Source organism: Cebus imitator, unplaced genomic scaffold, assembly GCF_001604975.1.
Source record: "Cebus imitator isolate Cc_AM_T3 unplaced genomic scaffold, Cebus_imitator-1.0 Scaffold179, whole genome shotgun sequence".
NCBI classification, from domain to species: Eukaryota; Metazoa; Chordata; class Mammalia; order Primates; family Cebidae; genus Cebus; species Cebus imitator.
This window is the reverse complement of record NW_016107494.1, coordinates 2,240,809-2,257,787: the sequence shown is the minus strand read 5'-3', so window position 1 is coordinate 2,257,787 and position 16,979 is coordinate 2,240,809. Positions and strand designations below refer to the sequence as shown.

Sequence of the window (16,979 nt, the reverse complement as noted above, 5' to 3'; positions counted from 1 at the left end):
ATTTTTTGTATTTTTAGTAGAGATGGGGTTTCACCATGTTGACCAGGATGGTCTCGATCTCTTAACCTCGTGATCCACCCGCCTCGGCCTCCCAAAGTGCTGGGATTACAGGCTTGAGCCACCGCGCCCGGCTCTAGAATCTTTATAAAGTAAAAATAGATTCTTTTTTCTGAGATGGAGTCTTGCTCTGTCGCCTAGGCTAGAGTGCGGTGGCATAATCTTGGCTCAGTGCAATCTCCGCCTCCTGGGTTGAAGCGATTCTCCTGCCTTAGCCTCCTGAGTAGCTGGGATTACAGGTACACACCACCATGCCCGACTAATTTCTGTTTTTTTATTAGAGACGGGTGGGGGGTTCTCCATGTGGGCCAGGCTGGTCTTGAACACCTGACCTCAGGTGATCCACCAGTCTCGGCCTCCCAAAATGCTGGAATTATAGGCGTGATCCACCATGCCTGGCCAGTAAATTCTCTAAAAATAAATTTTCAGGCCGGGTGTGGTGGCTCATGCCTGTAATCCCAGCACTCTGGGAAGCAGAGGTGGGCAGATCACGAGGTCAAGAGATCAAGACCATCCTGGCCGACATGGTGAAACCTGTCTCTACTAAAAATGCAAAAATTAGCCGGGTGTGGTGGCGCGTGACTGTAGTTCCAGCTAGTTGGGAAGCTGAGGCAGGAGAATCGCTTGAACCCGGGAGGCAGAGGTTGCAATGAGCTGAGATTGCACCACTGTACTCCAGTCTGGCAACAGAGCAAGACTCCATCTAAAAAGAAAAAAATATCTTTTTTCAGTAATGTGTGGAAAATATACATATAAGATATAAGAACTACTCCAAGAATGTTATGAAGAAAAAATAAAAGAAAGAACAATAAAATGCTACTGTCTAAGAGGTGGGGTGGAAAAAAAATCTCACCTATTACAACCTCATCTAAGTGACCACATGGATCAAGAGTTGAAACACTGATATGCTGCTCATGTGGCACTGTAAGTCAATAGACACATAAAACAAAAGGAATGGAATTGGGGTGGGGCATTCCGAAAAGTTATTAAATATATATAAATTCTAATTATCTATAATCTAAGTGACAGAGTAAAACAAAATTAGTGACCAATAAATCACAGAAATGTATGTAATCTCTCATATATCTAAATGAAATACATAAAATGATTAGCTTTAAAGTCTTTAAGTATAAGAGTTATATCCAAAAGCTGGATAATTCTCAGTAATTACTCATTATATTATTCCAAAGATCAATCTGCAGAATTCTGTTCCCAGGGCTAACTTTTCACAGCAAGGAACTGGGGAGTAGGGCTGACCCTAAAGTTAAATTCATGTATTTAAAAGCCTCATTTATGAGAATGACTACAAAGATCACTACTTGTATTTTCCTCAATCTTATTTTTCCAAATCCATCTAAGTTTTCCCCAACTTGTTTCTATCTTCACATAATTTTAATGAAAACAAAATAATACTGCTGAAGCAAAAGGCTACTTTAATTGAGCAAGCTGGTATTTCAGTCTTATACTTATGAAAACAGGTAATGCAAGAAAAAAAATGAATGTCACATACTAAAAGTTCTCTGGTAGTAGGAAAACTGAGTACAGTTGGTCCTCCTTACTCATGGTTTCCATGTCTGTGGATTCAACCAACTGCAAACTGAAAATTCAAAAGAGAAAACTGCATCTGTACTATATATGTACAGGCTTTTCCATGCCATTATTATCTAACAATACAGTATAGCAACTGCTTACATAGCATTCAGTGTATTAAATATTGCAAATAATTTTTATATGCAAATACTGTGGCTCATTTTATATTTCTGGAACTTCAAATTTTGGTGTCCACAGGGATATAGGGTCCTGGAACCAATTCCCCAGACAGGGAGGAACAACTTTATTTTGGTTTATATTTGGTTTTAGTTTTCTACAATAAACATGTAAAACTGCATAAACGTTTTTTTTTAAAGGCAAGTTCTTGCTCTGTTGCCCAGGCTGGAGTGCAGTGGAGGGACTGTGGCTCAATACCGCCTCAAACTCCTCTGGCCTCAGCCTCCCAAGTAGCTGGGACTACAGGCATGTGCTACTATGCCAAGCTAATTTTTTATCTTTTCGGAGAAATGAAGTCTGGCTATGTTGCCCAGGCTGATCTCGAACTTCTGGGCTCAAGCGATACTCCTACCTTGGGCTCCCAAAGTGCTGGGATTACTAGCATGAGCTAACCCAACTGGCTCTTCTGATTATTTTTATAGCATTTTAAAAGTCCAGGGCCAGGTGTGGTAGCTCACACCTATAGTCCCAGCACTTTGGGAGCCCAAGGTAGAAGGATCACTTGAGCCCAGCAGTTTGAGCCCAGCATGGGCACAAAGCAAGACCCTCTCTCTCCAAAGAGACAGAAAATTAGTGGGGCATGGCGGCACACATGTCTGTAGTCCAGCTACTCAGGAGGCTGGGCCAGAGGATCATTTGAGCCGAAGAGGTAAAGGCTGCAGTGAGCCATGATCGTGCCACTACACTCTAGCCTGGGTGACAGAGTAAGAACTTGTCACACAAAAATAGTTCCTTCTTCCATAAGCACATACATTTCAAGGGAATGTACGTGGCCTACTGGCAATAAAACTGTATATTAATTTAACCAAGCAAATATATACTGATTCTTCTGTTTTATTCTAGCATAGGAATACTGAAAGGACAAAAACATTTAACAATAAAAGACTTCCATTCAGTGTGAACTGGACAAGCAGAAGTAGTTCTGAGCTTCAGATTTCCTGTCTAGCCAATAATGATAATACCTGTCCAACTTGCCTGTCTAAATTTACAACAGCTGAATTCAAATGTCGTACCTGGGTTCAAAGCTCTTTGAAGTATTAAGTTTGCTGACCCAAGGCTACCTTTGAATTTAAAGGCAATCACCAAAGATAATAAAGCAAGGAAAATCTTCTCTTGAACCTACTTTCATCCTTGATTATCCTTAATAATAATCCTCTTGTTAAACCTATCCATGCAAACATATACAAATTTATGACTTTACAAACAGGAATGCTTACTGAGCAAAACAGACATTAAGATAATAGCAAAACCAGTAACTATGCATAATACAACCTTAAATTTACTAGGTTATACTGCTTCTTCAACCTACAGCCAAGAGTTTTGTAGAGAAAATTCCATATTAATGCTATACCATATATTTAGATAGTACTACTTCCTTAAAAAATGTACTGTAGGTGCCAAGGTAGCTAATAAAGCTGAAACACAACTTGCCAGTCCAGTAGCTGGTATTAAAAGATTAAGACTGCTTACTGCTACCCACTTAGATACTGAAAAATATAACAAGGAATTTCACCAGTGAGCAACCATCAATAAGCCAGGATTATCAAAATACCTAGCAGAGGTATTCTGAATCATTTAAGAAGCAAGCATACACAGGTATTGTATATTAAAAGTAAAAGTGTACATGGGATGATTATGAAACCTCACTGATCCTAAAAGTGACCCACAGAAAAGTCATCTGGGACATGTAATAGAAAGCTGTTTAAAATAAATACAAAATTACAGTTTTAAAAATATGCTATACTTATACTCATAGGTTTCTTGTTCTTAAGATATAACTCAATGTAATTTTTATAACTAATAATTTTTTAAAGTTGAACTCAATTACTCTAAAACGCAATTTTAAGTACCAGATAGAACAAAGTAATAATAAGATGTTTTCGTGATAAAAGAAGAAAAAAGTACTAAATTGGGCTAATATCTTACACAGAACAAAACTAGAGTTTGTTAAGGACATACAACCCTCTCATTCTACTCCTCCAAAGCCAACAACTCACTGGTTCTACAGATATTTTTCTCTTACTTTTCTAATTCACAAGGTAGTAGTGTCATTATGTTTTTTGTGATGGGACAGTAGCTTATTTTTCTTCACTAAATGTATTCCTTGAATATCTACTGTATGCTCATTACAAAATGCAAAGGACACTTCTGCACAATTTTAAATGGGGTACAAAAAACTGTAACTCTATAATAGCACATTGAGAGTCTGATACAAGATAAATGTTTATCAAATTTTATGTTGCATTATTTGAACTAAAAAAAAAAACCCACAAAAACCATATGCACATTTTATAGACTGACTTCTCATCTGAATTCTACATACTATGTCTTGTCAATTAATCTGCTAGAAAAATAAGTGTGAGTCATAATACAGAATTCTGTGATTCAATCTTTCAGCTCCTAAAAATTGGCAGCACTTGCTTCTTAAATGCTTATGCTCTGAATGTGGTAGGGTAACATTAACATTAACTCTTAATAAAGGTAAACTTTTCCCTAACCATTCAGAATTAAGAAAAGCCTACCTCCTCCTCACAGAGAATACAGCATAAATTCACTAAATTATAGAACTCTAAATATTTTTAAAAGCATTCTCAGGTTAACAATTTCAATACTTTAACTGAAACTTTCTACAAATATCACCAAAAAGGCTACAATATAAACTGTTACATATACTAAAAATTCTTACCTACCTCATTTACACAATCCTTTTGAGGGCAGCAGCAGCAATGAGAATTTATAATGACAAATACTGAGCAAAAATCTTTCTTTGTAATATCCATCAGAAAAGGCAAAACAGATTTCTTATTGGAGGAAAATGAGGGGAAAAATGGGTACGATGTACATTAGCCCACAGCATAAGGAAGGCAGATATCAAAGTCAGACTGAAGCACAGTTTCCTGTTTAACACTAGCCATGCTTCCCCAACTCTCAGACATGAATTTGCTCTACTCAGCCAACAATAGATTTATTCTAGATTGACAAAACTGCATGCCCAACAGCAGGAAAACTATTCTGTTAATATTCCTTCTGCTTCTCCACCAACAGTAACAGATCCCTGGACAAGCAAAATGAGATTTTTACTTGCTCAATGCTCCACCTACTTTGTCCACAGGTTCTGTCTCCTTGACCTATCAAAACCTTTCTTGGATGCCTGTTTCCATTTACCAAAAACTCCCTTCCTCCAATCATTTTGAAAGTGTACTTTAAAAGAAAAAGGGGATTGAGTTCAATGAACAAGGTGTAAACACCAAATATGTAGCCAAAACGAACACCGGACAGGGAATCACAATACTGGGCTGGGTTCTCAGTTCAATCCATCATATACTATGTTTGTATGACCTGGACCATATACCTTAAACTCACTTTTAAAGTGGAGATAATAGTTCCTCTGTTCACCCCAATTTAGAAAGCAGCGATATTAAGGTAGATCGCTTTACTACTCTTTCACAGTACATTTTTTAAAATCAACAGTATTTATGTACATAAGTGGTATGAATTTTTGCTTCTTCTTCTCCCTCCTATAACAGTATCAATATACATTAAGACATTCCATTTGCTAGGAAGATCTCATAGACCCAATTAAAAATTACTTTAATTTTAGTTATTAAGGGAAAGTTTTTCTTTGGAGTATTAACAAGGATTGTAGACATAGCATTGCTCATTGCTTTGTTATAATGGGTAACAGACTAAAGTCTTCTCTCCCTTATAATTTTGTAAGCTTGAATCCTGTTCAAGACAGTGGATGCTAAGGCTTCAAATACCAAGAGTAGCATAAGATAATGGTTTGGAAGCTGTTTGGAAGGAATATATCTAAAAGTTAGAAATGCTACTAGTTCTAACAGGCTATCTCAAAACAACTACCACTATCTCTGGCTCAACACAATTTGTTACCACTAAGTCTAGGATGCCTGGTATTGCAGAGAAATGCAGCAACATGTGCCGCAAAAGTGCAGCCTACCTCTAACTTAAGTATATAAGCAAGCCTGTGCAGGACTATCCTTGGCTAAATGAAAAAGCTAGAAAACAAGTACATGTGTCCTGCTTCAAAGGTCTATCGGATATAAAGATGTGGGTAGTTTTAAAGCTCTTAACAGGCAACAAATAAACCAAGCTGAGGGGCCTTTTAGGGGGTTGAGAAGACAAAGGCATGATGTAGGCACAAATATCTAGATTCTATAAAGAACAACATTTTCTATAAATCCAAATAAGAGTTTTGAATAAATAAAACAAAAATACCATTCACAAATAGAAAACAGTTTACATATCTAAACTAATTCCTCTTTCTCTCAAAGTCAGTGCCTTTCTCTGGATTTCCCTCATTTCTTTCAATCCTGTCATTATTTCCATAGCCCAGAAAAGAAGCTTAAGTCATTGTTGGATGCTTCTTCTCCCACAATATTTAAGTACTATTATTCTCTATGGGCTCTTGAAACAAAGATAAAGTTAAAACAACTAGGATATGATTTTGTGATTAGTACTCTTACTCTTCTCCAACAGCCAAAGATCTCTGACCAGCTCCCCCTGCCCCCCACCAAAAAAAAATTTTTGCTGGCTTCTTTGCTACCTCTCAAGTCGTTGTTTTTGTTTTACAAAAGCCACCATCAAAGTCCTGAGTTCTAATACCTCATCTCTTTAAGCTTAGACCAATTTAAGATGGGCCTCATGTTTCCATTCTCTTCATCTCCAACTTGTGTTTTACATTGTGTCTAGCTCCAGCCATCTGACTCCATTTAAGCATCTGAAATTTCCAATCATCTGGTGTCATCTAACTGATAATCACACTGCTCAAAAATGGTTAATAGTTCTCCACAGCTACAAAATGATCATAGGATCACAGATCTAGAATGAACCAGATTAAGAGTCCTCCCTTCTTCAAACAACAGAAATATGGCCCAGAGATTAATGCTATGTCAAAGTTAGAATTGATCCGTTAATTCAACTGGTGACTACAGAATGTCTCATCCAGTCTAACAGCTATCAAGCAATCTGCTAGATACACTGCATCACCTTCAGCACCTAGAAGACAAATACAAATCTATATTCCAGTTAAGCACGGGCCTAATAAATGGTAAAACAAAAACCAGAATCCAGATTTTCCAGTGTCTAGTTTAATGTTATTTCTAGTCCATGTTACTGTGCTTTTAATTGTGGTATGAAAATCGTAACCTAACTTCCACCTACATCTCTATCCAATATCTCCCAAAGTAAGTTCAAACTGGTTACTTGTTCACTGAATACTTTAGTGAACACTTCTACCAACAAGAATACTTTTCCTATTCTGCCCCCTTTTTTCAGTCAACATAGTCTTATGCTTCTTTCAAGATGTATCTCAAATCATATATACCTATAATCCATTAGAGAAAGCAGCAATTACAAAGTATCTATATGAATCTTTTAGCATCTGTTATTTACACTATGCCAGAAAACAGTACTGCTGTATTTAAATATGGAAAACAATCTTTCTCTATCCTATCAGTTTTTATTCTGTAGTCTACTGCCTTGTGAATTACAGATTAATATTCAAGGTAGATAAGTAAGTTCACCTTTTTCAAGGAATTCTGAAATAAGGATTCCATAATTATTCTTTAGTATCTAAAACACTGAGAATGCTATCACCTTTAATCTTAATCAAATCACAGAATTATGAAATGCTTCTGAAAATCATGCAAAACGTTCCTAAGATACTTGAAATGCATGTTCCTCAATACTTGAACTTTTCTTTTACATTTTATAATCTAAATTTGCTGGATGGACATAGAAACAAAATTTATTAAGGAACCAGTTCAGCTAATTCCAATGGATTTTCACTGAGATAGAACAACAAATTCTACTGCTAAAGAAATAAATACAAAGTTTCCTTCAACTTTTCAAACAACATCTAATCAGGAATCAGTTTCACTTGTTTCAGTAAAAAAGTAGGGTGAATTGCAATCTGTTATATAAAAACTAAAAGGAATTTTACCCTAATGGCTTTAATTCTGTTTTTCCCAGGCAGAATGTTCAAACCTTGCAATCCAAAAGCTAATGGAATTGGTGACAAAGTCAAATTACACAAACAAAGTAATTAAAAATCCCCATTATTTCTAAGTTGGTTGTTATAGGGCTGGATCCAGCCAGATTCTTACCAGTATGAGCCATTACTTTACAGGAATTTGAACATACCTTATGATCCCATTGGAAAACAAGCCTTTTCAAACTCCCTACCAAATCAAGCTAGCTCTATCAAAGGAAATTAACTTACTCATGATTCCCCAAGGCACGTTATTCTCTGAATACATGAAAGCTTGTGTAACTGCTCCAACCTCAAATGCACTATCCTTAATAAAAAAGTTGATGACACTGCTTGCTGCAGTTTTTATTTTAAAAGCAGACTAAAGTTCTGCTAAATATATTACTATTTTTACTTGGATCTTCTCATTACCAGTGGCATAGATTTTCATGATAACTGGGCCAATATTACAGGTATAGCATACAATTAAGAAGTTTTTCTCTGTTAAATAGGGGGAATTAACCTTTACTCACTCAGAGCTCAAAACTGCAGTACCAGACTTATGCTACTCACATCTCCTAAACTTTTTACCCTCAGTTTTCCTTGCAGTCTAGAAAACAGGTTAAAAACAAAACAAAAAAAAGAGGTAAAGGAAATAATGTTACAGTTTGTATTAGTGTCATGTTAAGAGAACCTTGATTTCTGACTACTATTATTTCTCCTGCATGTCCTTGGGCAAAATGCTTAACCTCTAAGTCTATTTTCTTACCTGTGAATCAAAGACTCTATTTATCATGACATAAAAAATTACAATAGTATATGTAAAGTACCTTGCAAGGCGATTGACAGATTACAAATAAATATTAGCTCATTTTCCCATTTAAAGCTTGATTTTATGTTACACTTATGAAACACATTTAAATTAATGCAATTTGCTGAATGTCACTGGTTAAAATACATGGAAAAAGGGATAATTTATTTTACTACTAAATATGTATTAATAATAATGATGTTGATGATAATGGGGATAACTATTAAGTACTGATTAATAACTGTATGCCAGGCACTTCGCCTTTCTCATTTAATCTTCACAAATGCTTTAGGCCCAGAGAATTAAATAATTTGCTCACAGTCTCACAGCTAGGCAATGACATTATGGGATTTGAATGGAAGCAGATCCAACTCCAGAGCCGATTTCTTCCACCTAAAAAGGCAATCCTGAGCTGTTAAATTCAAATTCTTTGTATTCTTTTTGTAAGTTAGTACTAAACCTACAGAAGGGGGAGAGTGGCTTACTGGTTACTAGTAGTCAGGGTATACATAATAGACCTGGGATGAAAATCAGAAATTTACAGAGTGGCTGGAGTCTGTGGGTGTGTTTGCATCAGGAAGCCCTAGGATCTCTTCCAATGGATAATCACACCTGTTTCTTTAATAAAGTATGCAGCAGGCAGACTGACACTAACATTACTTTTAAATTAGTTAAATTTACTAATTAAAATTTTAAATCCCAAGCAGACTTAAGAGAAGGTACAGTATTTCAAGCCCTATTTCAACACACAATCATCATGATTGCTTATATAAATCATTGTATTATCTAATAACATTATTATTATTATTATTATTATTATTCTGAGACAAAGTCTATCTCTGTCACTCAGGCTGAAGTGCAGTGGCACAATCTCGGCTCACCATACCCTCCACCTCCCAGGTTCAAGCAATTTTCCTGCCTCAGTCTCCTGAGTAGCTGGTACTACAGGCATATGCCACCACGGTCAGCTAATTTTTTTTGTATTTTTAATAGAGACAGGGTTTCACCATGTTAGTCAGGATGGTCTTGATCTCCTGATCTCGTGATCCACCCGCCTCGGCCTCCCAAAGTGCTTGGGATTACACGTGTGAGCCACCGTGCCCAGCCTCTAAGAACTTGTTTAAACCCTCCACTTTTATCTTGGCACCCAAAACATGAGAGGGCTTTTAGAAAAGTAACAAAGACCACAGCCCTTTTTATTCTTTACTAGAAGCCAGAAGATGGGAATGGAGATTGGTAAAATCCAAACAGTATTTCCTAGACAAGAAGTATGGAAATCGACAGTGCGGTATTAAGGATTGTAGAGCATACACAACTAAATTTTCACAGCTTAGAGGAAAAATAAAGTACAAATGTACACCACCTGCAACATCCTTAGAAACAAGGGATTCTAGCACAGTTCCAATAAACTTACTCTTCAAGCTTTTTATTCCACATTTTCTGCAGGTTGATTTATTGGTTTTCCTTTTTAAAAAAGCAACCAGGCCTGGCACGGTGATTCACACCTATAATCCTAGCACTTTGGGAGGCCGAGGCCAGTGGACTGCTTAAGGTCAGGAGTTCGAGACCAGCATGGCCAACATAGTGAAACTCTGTCTCTACCAAAAAATACAACTTAGCTGGCTGTGGTGGCACATGGCTGTTGTCCCTCCGAGCTACTCGGGAGGCTGAAGCAGGAAAATCACTTGAACCCAGGATGTGCAGGTTGCAGGGAGGCAAGGTTGTACCACTGCACTCCAGCCTGGGTGACAGAGCGAGACTCTGTCTCAAAAAAAATAAAGAAAAATAAAAGCAACAACCAAAAAGGCAGAAAAATACAAAATTACAAATAAATGCTATAATACTACTATAATTTTTAAGTCAAATTGGTTACTTATAATGCTACTTAAAAGTTTACGTGAATGACTGAACAACAGTTTATTTAAATAACATTTTGGTGTTATACTATATAGCTTACTTTTTATTTAACCAAATAAAGGTATATGGAACTGAAAAAGACTGTAAGGGTCTTTTTCATGTACACATGAATCACCCTTGGACTATGTAAAATGCAGATTTTAATTTAACAGGCCTGGGATGGGGCCAAAATTTTACATTAAATATAAGCACCCTGAGATGCTGTCACTGTTGGTCTGAGGGCTGCATTTTGCAGGGTTTGCTAAAACTGTGGTTCTCAAAGTTGTGGTATAAAGACCCTTCAGGGTGCTCAATATCTTTTCTTGTGGCCTATAAAGTATTTCATTTTGCAACTACATATATGCATGAGGCCAATTTTCTTCGTATACTTCAACCCAAACAACATATCGTAACAGACTAAATAGAAAAGCAGATAAAAGAATTCAGTGATCTTCTTTCAGACCAGACATTAGATTTACAAAAATGTGGAAATGCCCTTCTTCTCAATAAATTTTTAAAATGTTTTGGTAAATAATTATTTGTAATAAAAATGTTATTGATACCAACATATATAGGGCTTATTTTATTTAACATTTTAAAATCCTTTTTAAATTTTTTCTATTTTAATTTATAATATGGTAGAGTAGATACAGCACAACTAAATAAAAGCTCTTTGGGGTCCTCTAAGAGTGTAAAGGATTACTGATACCAAAGAGTTTGAGAGCCACTGAACTAAATCACTCAAATCTGGGCCGGGCACAGTGGCTCAAGCCTGTGATCCCAACACTTTGGGAGGTCGAAGCGAGCCATCACTTGAGCTCAGGAGCTCTACAACAGCCTGGCCAACATGGTGAAACCCCTGTCTCTACACAATAATTAGCTGAGCATGGTGGTGGGCACCTGTAATCCCAGTTACTTGGGAGGCTGAGACAGAAGAACTGCTTGTACCCAGGAGGCAGAGGTTGCAGTGAGCCAAGATTGAGATCGCACCACTGCACTCCAGCCTGGACGACAGAGAGACTTTGTCTTCAAGTAAATAAATAAATCATGATCCCCTCTCAAAAATTCTCAGACTATAGAATCTCAAACCTTTACCACCAAGGCCTCTGCAATATTATACAATGTTGCCAAGTTCATTATGTTTAATTACTGATTTTCTTCCTTCTTACTTAACTTCCTCAAGATCAAGAAAACAGTTGCTGAGCATCTCCCTCTTCTAATAATGCATATAAGCCGCTTCCCTCAAGAAATTCAAAGGAACAAGTTTTACAAATTGAATGATGGGTCTTGACAAAAAAGGATTCCCGACATTAGGAAAACTGTCTTGAAACATTTGAGGGACTACCAAGGGAAATTACAATTTGGTCTGCCCTATGAAGTCTCAGGAAAGAAAACAAAGTGAGAGTAATTATAGGGTAAAAATTATGGGGAAATACCTCAAAACAACAACAAAAACACAGACCTTGCCCCAAAATGGAAAGAGTTAAGCTAGTTGTTCAGAAATTACAACTATGAGATTTGAGAACATACGGAAGAGCCTTTCTAGTACTGGGATAACCTATCTACCTATTATTTGATTTTCTGCTTTATTTGCACCAAACAGTTTTTCCTATTCTATTACGTTGGTGCAAAAGTAATTTAAACTTTTGCCATTAATATAAAATATATTGCTTTTATAGGTACATCAGTTTCTATTTGTCACTATTCAACTTCATTTTAGTAGGATAATTTTGAAGGTCACCTTAAATTTCACTTCTCTTTCATAGAATAAATACAACTCTCCCAAATTTACATATTTAATTTTGACTATATTTGATATTCCTTTGAATCATTTCTTCCTCAAAATATTAATGAGTGCCTACAGTGTGCTGTGCACAACAAATACAAACAAGGATATAATAAACCAGGCTCTAGGACAATACCTTTTAAGACACTATATACTTCCTCCTTCATGTATGCCATAGTCTGAATGTTTGTGTCCCCCTAAAATTTTTGTGTTGAAACCTAATGTCCAATAAGATAGTATTAAGAGGTGAAAGCCTTTGGGAGGTGATCAGGTCATGAGGGCAGATCAGGTCATCAGGGGAGGGCTTTGAAAGGAATTACTGCCCTTATAAGAGTCCTGAGGGAGCTTGTTTGACTCTTCCACCATGTGAAAACGACACAAGACAGTCCGGTCTATGAGGAACAGAACGTCAATAGATACCGAATCTCATGGTACCTGATCTTGGGCTTTCTAGCCTTCAGAACTACGAGAAATAAATGGTTGTTGTTTATAAGCTACCTAGTTTATGGCATTTTTGATACAGCAGAACAAACGGACTAAAACACTGTTGTCAACCTCTCTCCAGGTTAAGAGGTAGCTATAGATTCAAGCGGTTTAACATTAAGAAAAAGAGGAAGAAACTACAGAGCTAAAGGGAAATAAAACCTGCTGAATAGAACAAAATGTAGTATAAACACACAATGGAGTATTTTTCAACCATAACAAAGTACTGATACATGCTACTACATGGACATTCCTTACAAACATTTTGCTAAGTGAAAGAGGCCAGACACGAAAAGCCACTTATTGTATAATTCCATTTACATGAAATACCCAGAATAGGAAAATCAAATCCAGAGACAGAAAGCAGATTAGTGGTTGCTAGGGGATGGGTTGAGACGGAAATGGAAAATGACTGCTAATGAGTATGGGGCTTCATTTTGGGGATGATGGGAAGGTTCTGGAATTAGTAGTGATAACTGTATAACATCATGAATACACTAAAAACCAGTGACCTGTATAGTTTAAAATGGCTAAAATCGTTAATTTTATATGAATTTTGTCTCGTTTAATAAAAAACAAAAGCTGCTGAACAACCAAAAACAGGTTAAACACTATACTGAGAATACAGAAACAGTGACACTAGTCTTTGTAGGTTCTGTTAAACTTACTACCAAAGACATTTTTCATTTAAGATGATTTTCTTCTCAACTGAGCTTTGAGTTTGCATATGGCAAATAAAAATGTTAAAGTTTTATTTCTACTCTTAACAGAAATAAATGACTGACTATAAATTTTCTGACCTGTTAAGTAGCTACTTGGTTGCACCAAGATTCTCGTGTCTACTACAAGTACAGAGGCCGATGCATTCTCATAGAAGAACATCACCACTACTTTCATGGATCAGTAATTTCCTACAGAACTCTACAGGGGAACATGTTTTACAAAGTTCTGGAGACATGTTTAGCACAGGAGTGAGTAACTTCTCCTGTTAAGAGCGTAACAGTAAATATTTTAGGCTTTATGCATCATACAGTCTGTTGCAATTCCTCAACTCTGCCATTATAGTGTGAAAACAGCCATAAATAACGTGGAAGTAAATGAGTATAGTTGTGTGCCAGAAAACTTTATTTACGGACATGGAAATTCGAATTTCATGTAGTTTTCGTATCATATAAAATAGTCTTCTTTTGACATTTTCCCCAAACACTGAAATATAAAAACCAGCCAGGCATGGTACTCATAACTGTAATCCAAGCATTTTGGGTGGCTAAAGTAGGAAGATCACTTGAGGCCAGGCATTTGAGAGCAGCCTAGGCAACATAGTGAAACCCCACCTCTACAAAAAAATTTCAAAAAATTAGCTGGGCCTGGGGCACATGCCTATAGTCCTACAAATTCAGAAGGCTGAGTCAACAGGATCACTTGAGCCCAGAAGTTCAAGGTTACAGAGCGGCACTATGATTATACCACTGCACTCAAGCCTGAGTGACAAAGTGAGACTTTCTCTCAAAAAATCAAAAACAAAAGCAAAAACCATTCTTATGTCATGGAATGTACAAAAATGGGCACCAGGATTTGGCCAGGAATCATAGTTTGTTACTTCATTTAGAATATGACAGAATGGGTCAGGTGCGGTGGCTCACACACACCTGTAATCTCAGCACTTTGGGGGCTGAGGTGGGCGGATCACTTGAGGTCAGGAGTTCAGGACCAGCCTGGCCAACATGGTAAAACTCCATCTCTACTTAAAAAAAAAAAAAAAATTGCCAGGCATGGTGGTGGGTGCCTATAATCACAGCTACTCAGGAGGCTGAGGCAGGAGAATCACTTGAACCCGGGAGGTGGAGGTTGCACTCGACACTGTGCCATGCACTCTCCTGCCTAATTGAGAGAGTAAGACTCTGTCTTTTAAAAAAAAAAAAAATAATAATAATAATAATGATTGGTAAGTTAGTAAACAAAATATGTAAACCATTTCATATACAAATTATACATTTTATAATCCCCAAATCTAATACTTAACCTCACAATCAGGTTTGATTTTGTTTGATCTTAAGTATATATGTGTAACCAAGCATTTATTTTCATAAATGTTAAGTGGAAAAAAAAACAAATGAGGTTAGTTCAAATCTAATAAAGAAAATCTCTCTAACCCATCCATTTTGGCCTTCTCTCTTACAACTCCTTATTTCAGACTATTAGTCATTTCCCTTAGATTACTATAATACCCTTTTAACTGGGTTTAACATTTAGTCTTCCTCAGAAATCCATTCTCCATTCTGTAATCAGAATAATCTTTCTAAAAGTTAAGTCTGTATGTGTTGACATACATGAAACTAACCAACTTTTAAAACAGTCCCCTCAGTGCTCTACATTAAAGTCTAAGCTTTCCTTTTGTCCCTTATTCCTTGCCTCTTCTTTTTCCTACTTCAAACTTGGTAGATATACAAAATTATGGATCTTCACATACAACACTATCTTAGCCTTTTTCTACTTCTTTAATATTATATCTCTAACTTGTCCAAACTTGATTATGTACCACTCTTATGTGCTTTCATTAAGTACCTATCCCTAAAATAAGTGTTTTCTATTGTATGGTAACTGTCTGCTTTACTTGTGTGTTCCCCTTCCCTTAGTAAGTTCTTTAAAGACAGGGACAGTGTTTGACATAACAATAATATCAATATCTAGGATCTGGAAAAAAGTCTGGAACATAGAAGAGACTTGAATATTTGTTCAATAAACCCATGAATTGTTACGGGGTTGAATTGTGTACGTCAAAAAGACATGTCATGGTCCTAATCTCCAGTACCTTACAATGTAAATTTTTTTGGAAACAAGATCATTGCGTAAGTAATTAGTTAAGATGAAGTCATCTAGGAGCAGTGTGGGTCCTTAACCCAATGACTGCTGTCCTTTTAAGAATGGAAGACACAGGCTGGTGCAGTGCTCTCACCTATAATCCTAGCACTTTGGGGAGCCAAGGCAGGTAGATGGTTTGATCTAAGGAGCTCGAGACCAGCCTGGGCAACATGGCAAAACCTTGTCTCTACAAAAGATACAGAAAATTAGCCAGCATGGTGGTGTGTGTCTGTGGTCCCAGATACCCAGGAGGCTGAGGCGGGAGAATTGCTTGAGCCTGGGAGGCGGAAACTGCAGTGACCCAAGATCACACCACTGCAATCCAGCCTGGGTGACAGTGAGACTCTGTCTCAGAAAAAAAAATAATAATAACAAGAGTTGGCAAGAATATGGAGAGATCAGAACTCTCTCACACTGATGATGGGAATGTAAAATGGTATAACTACTTGGAAAATAGGCTGGCAGTTCCTCAAATGGTTAAACATAGGATTCATATGTAACACAGCAATTTCCCTTCCAGGTATACATCTAAAGGAAGCAAAAATAGATATTCAAACAAAAACCTGTACATGAATATTCTTCAAATCAACTCTATTCACAACAGTCAAGTGGTAGGAACAGTCCAAATGTCTACCAATGGATAAATGGCTAAACAAATTGTGTTTATATATACACAATGGAATAATATTACTACTTAGACTTAAAAAGGAATGAAGCATGAGCATTTGCTATGACATAGATGAATCCTGAGAACATTATACTAAGTGAAAGAGGCTAGTCACAAAAGACCACATATTAAATGACTCTATTTAGATGAAATGTCTAGAATAGGAAAACCTGTAGTGACAGAAACAGATTAGTGGTTGCACAGGAGCGGGGGGAATGTTGTATAGAAAAGTGATCGCTGGATGGGTGCAGTGGCTGACACCTGTAATCCCAGCACTTTGGGAGGTCAAGGTGGGCAGATCACGAGGTCAGGAGTTCAAAACCAGACTGGCCAACATGGTGAAACCCTGTCTCTACTAAAAAATACAAAAATTAGTTGGGCATGGTGGCTCGTGCCTGTAATCCCAGCTACTTGGGAGGCTGAGGTAGGGGAATTGCTTGAATTGGGATCTGGGAGGTTGAGGTTGCAGTGAGCTGAGATTGTGCCATTGCACTCCATCCTGGGCTATATAGCGAGACTCCATCTCAAAAACAACAACAACAAAGAAAAAAAAAAAGTGATTGCTACATGGTGTAGAATTTCTTTATCAAGTGATAAAATTATTCTAAAGTTGACTGTTGTAATGGTTGCACATATCTATTGTTTTTTTTTGTTTTTTTTT

General features: G+C 36.9%; 1 protein-coding gene across 27 annotated transcripts in view; it reads right to left on the bottom strand.

Moving 5' to 3' along the window:
• The window catches only part of WNK1 (WNK lysine deficient protein kinase 1), a 143,941-nt gene that overhangs the window by 53,250 nt on the left and 73,712 nt on the right, over positions 1–16,979 (bottom strand). The window lies entirely within an intron of this gene.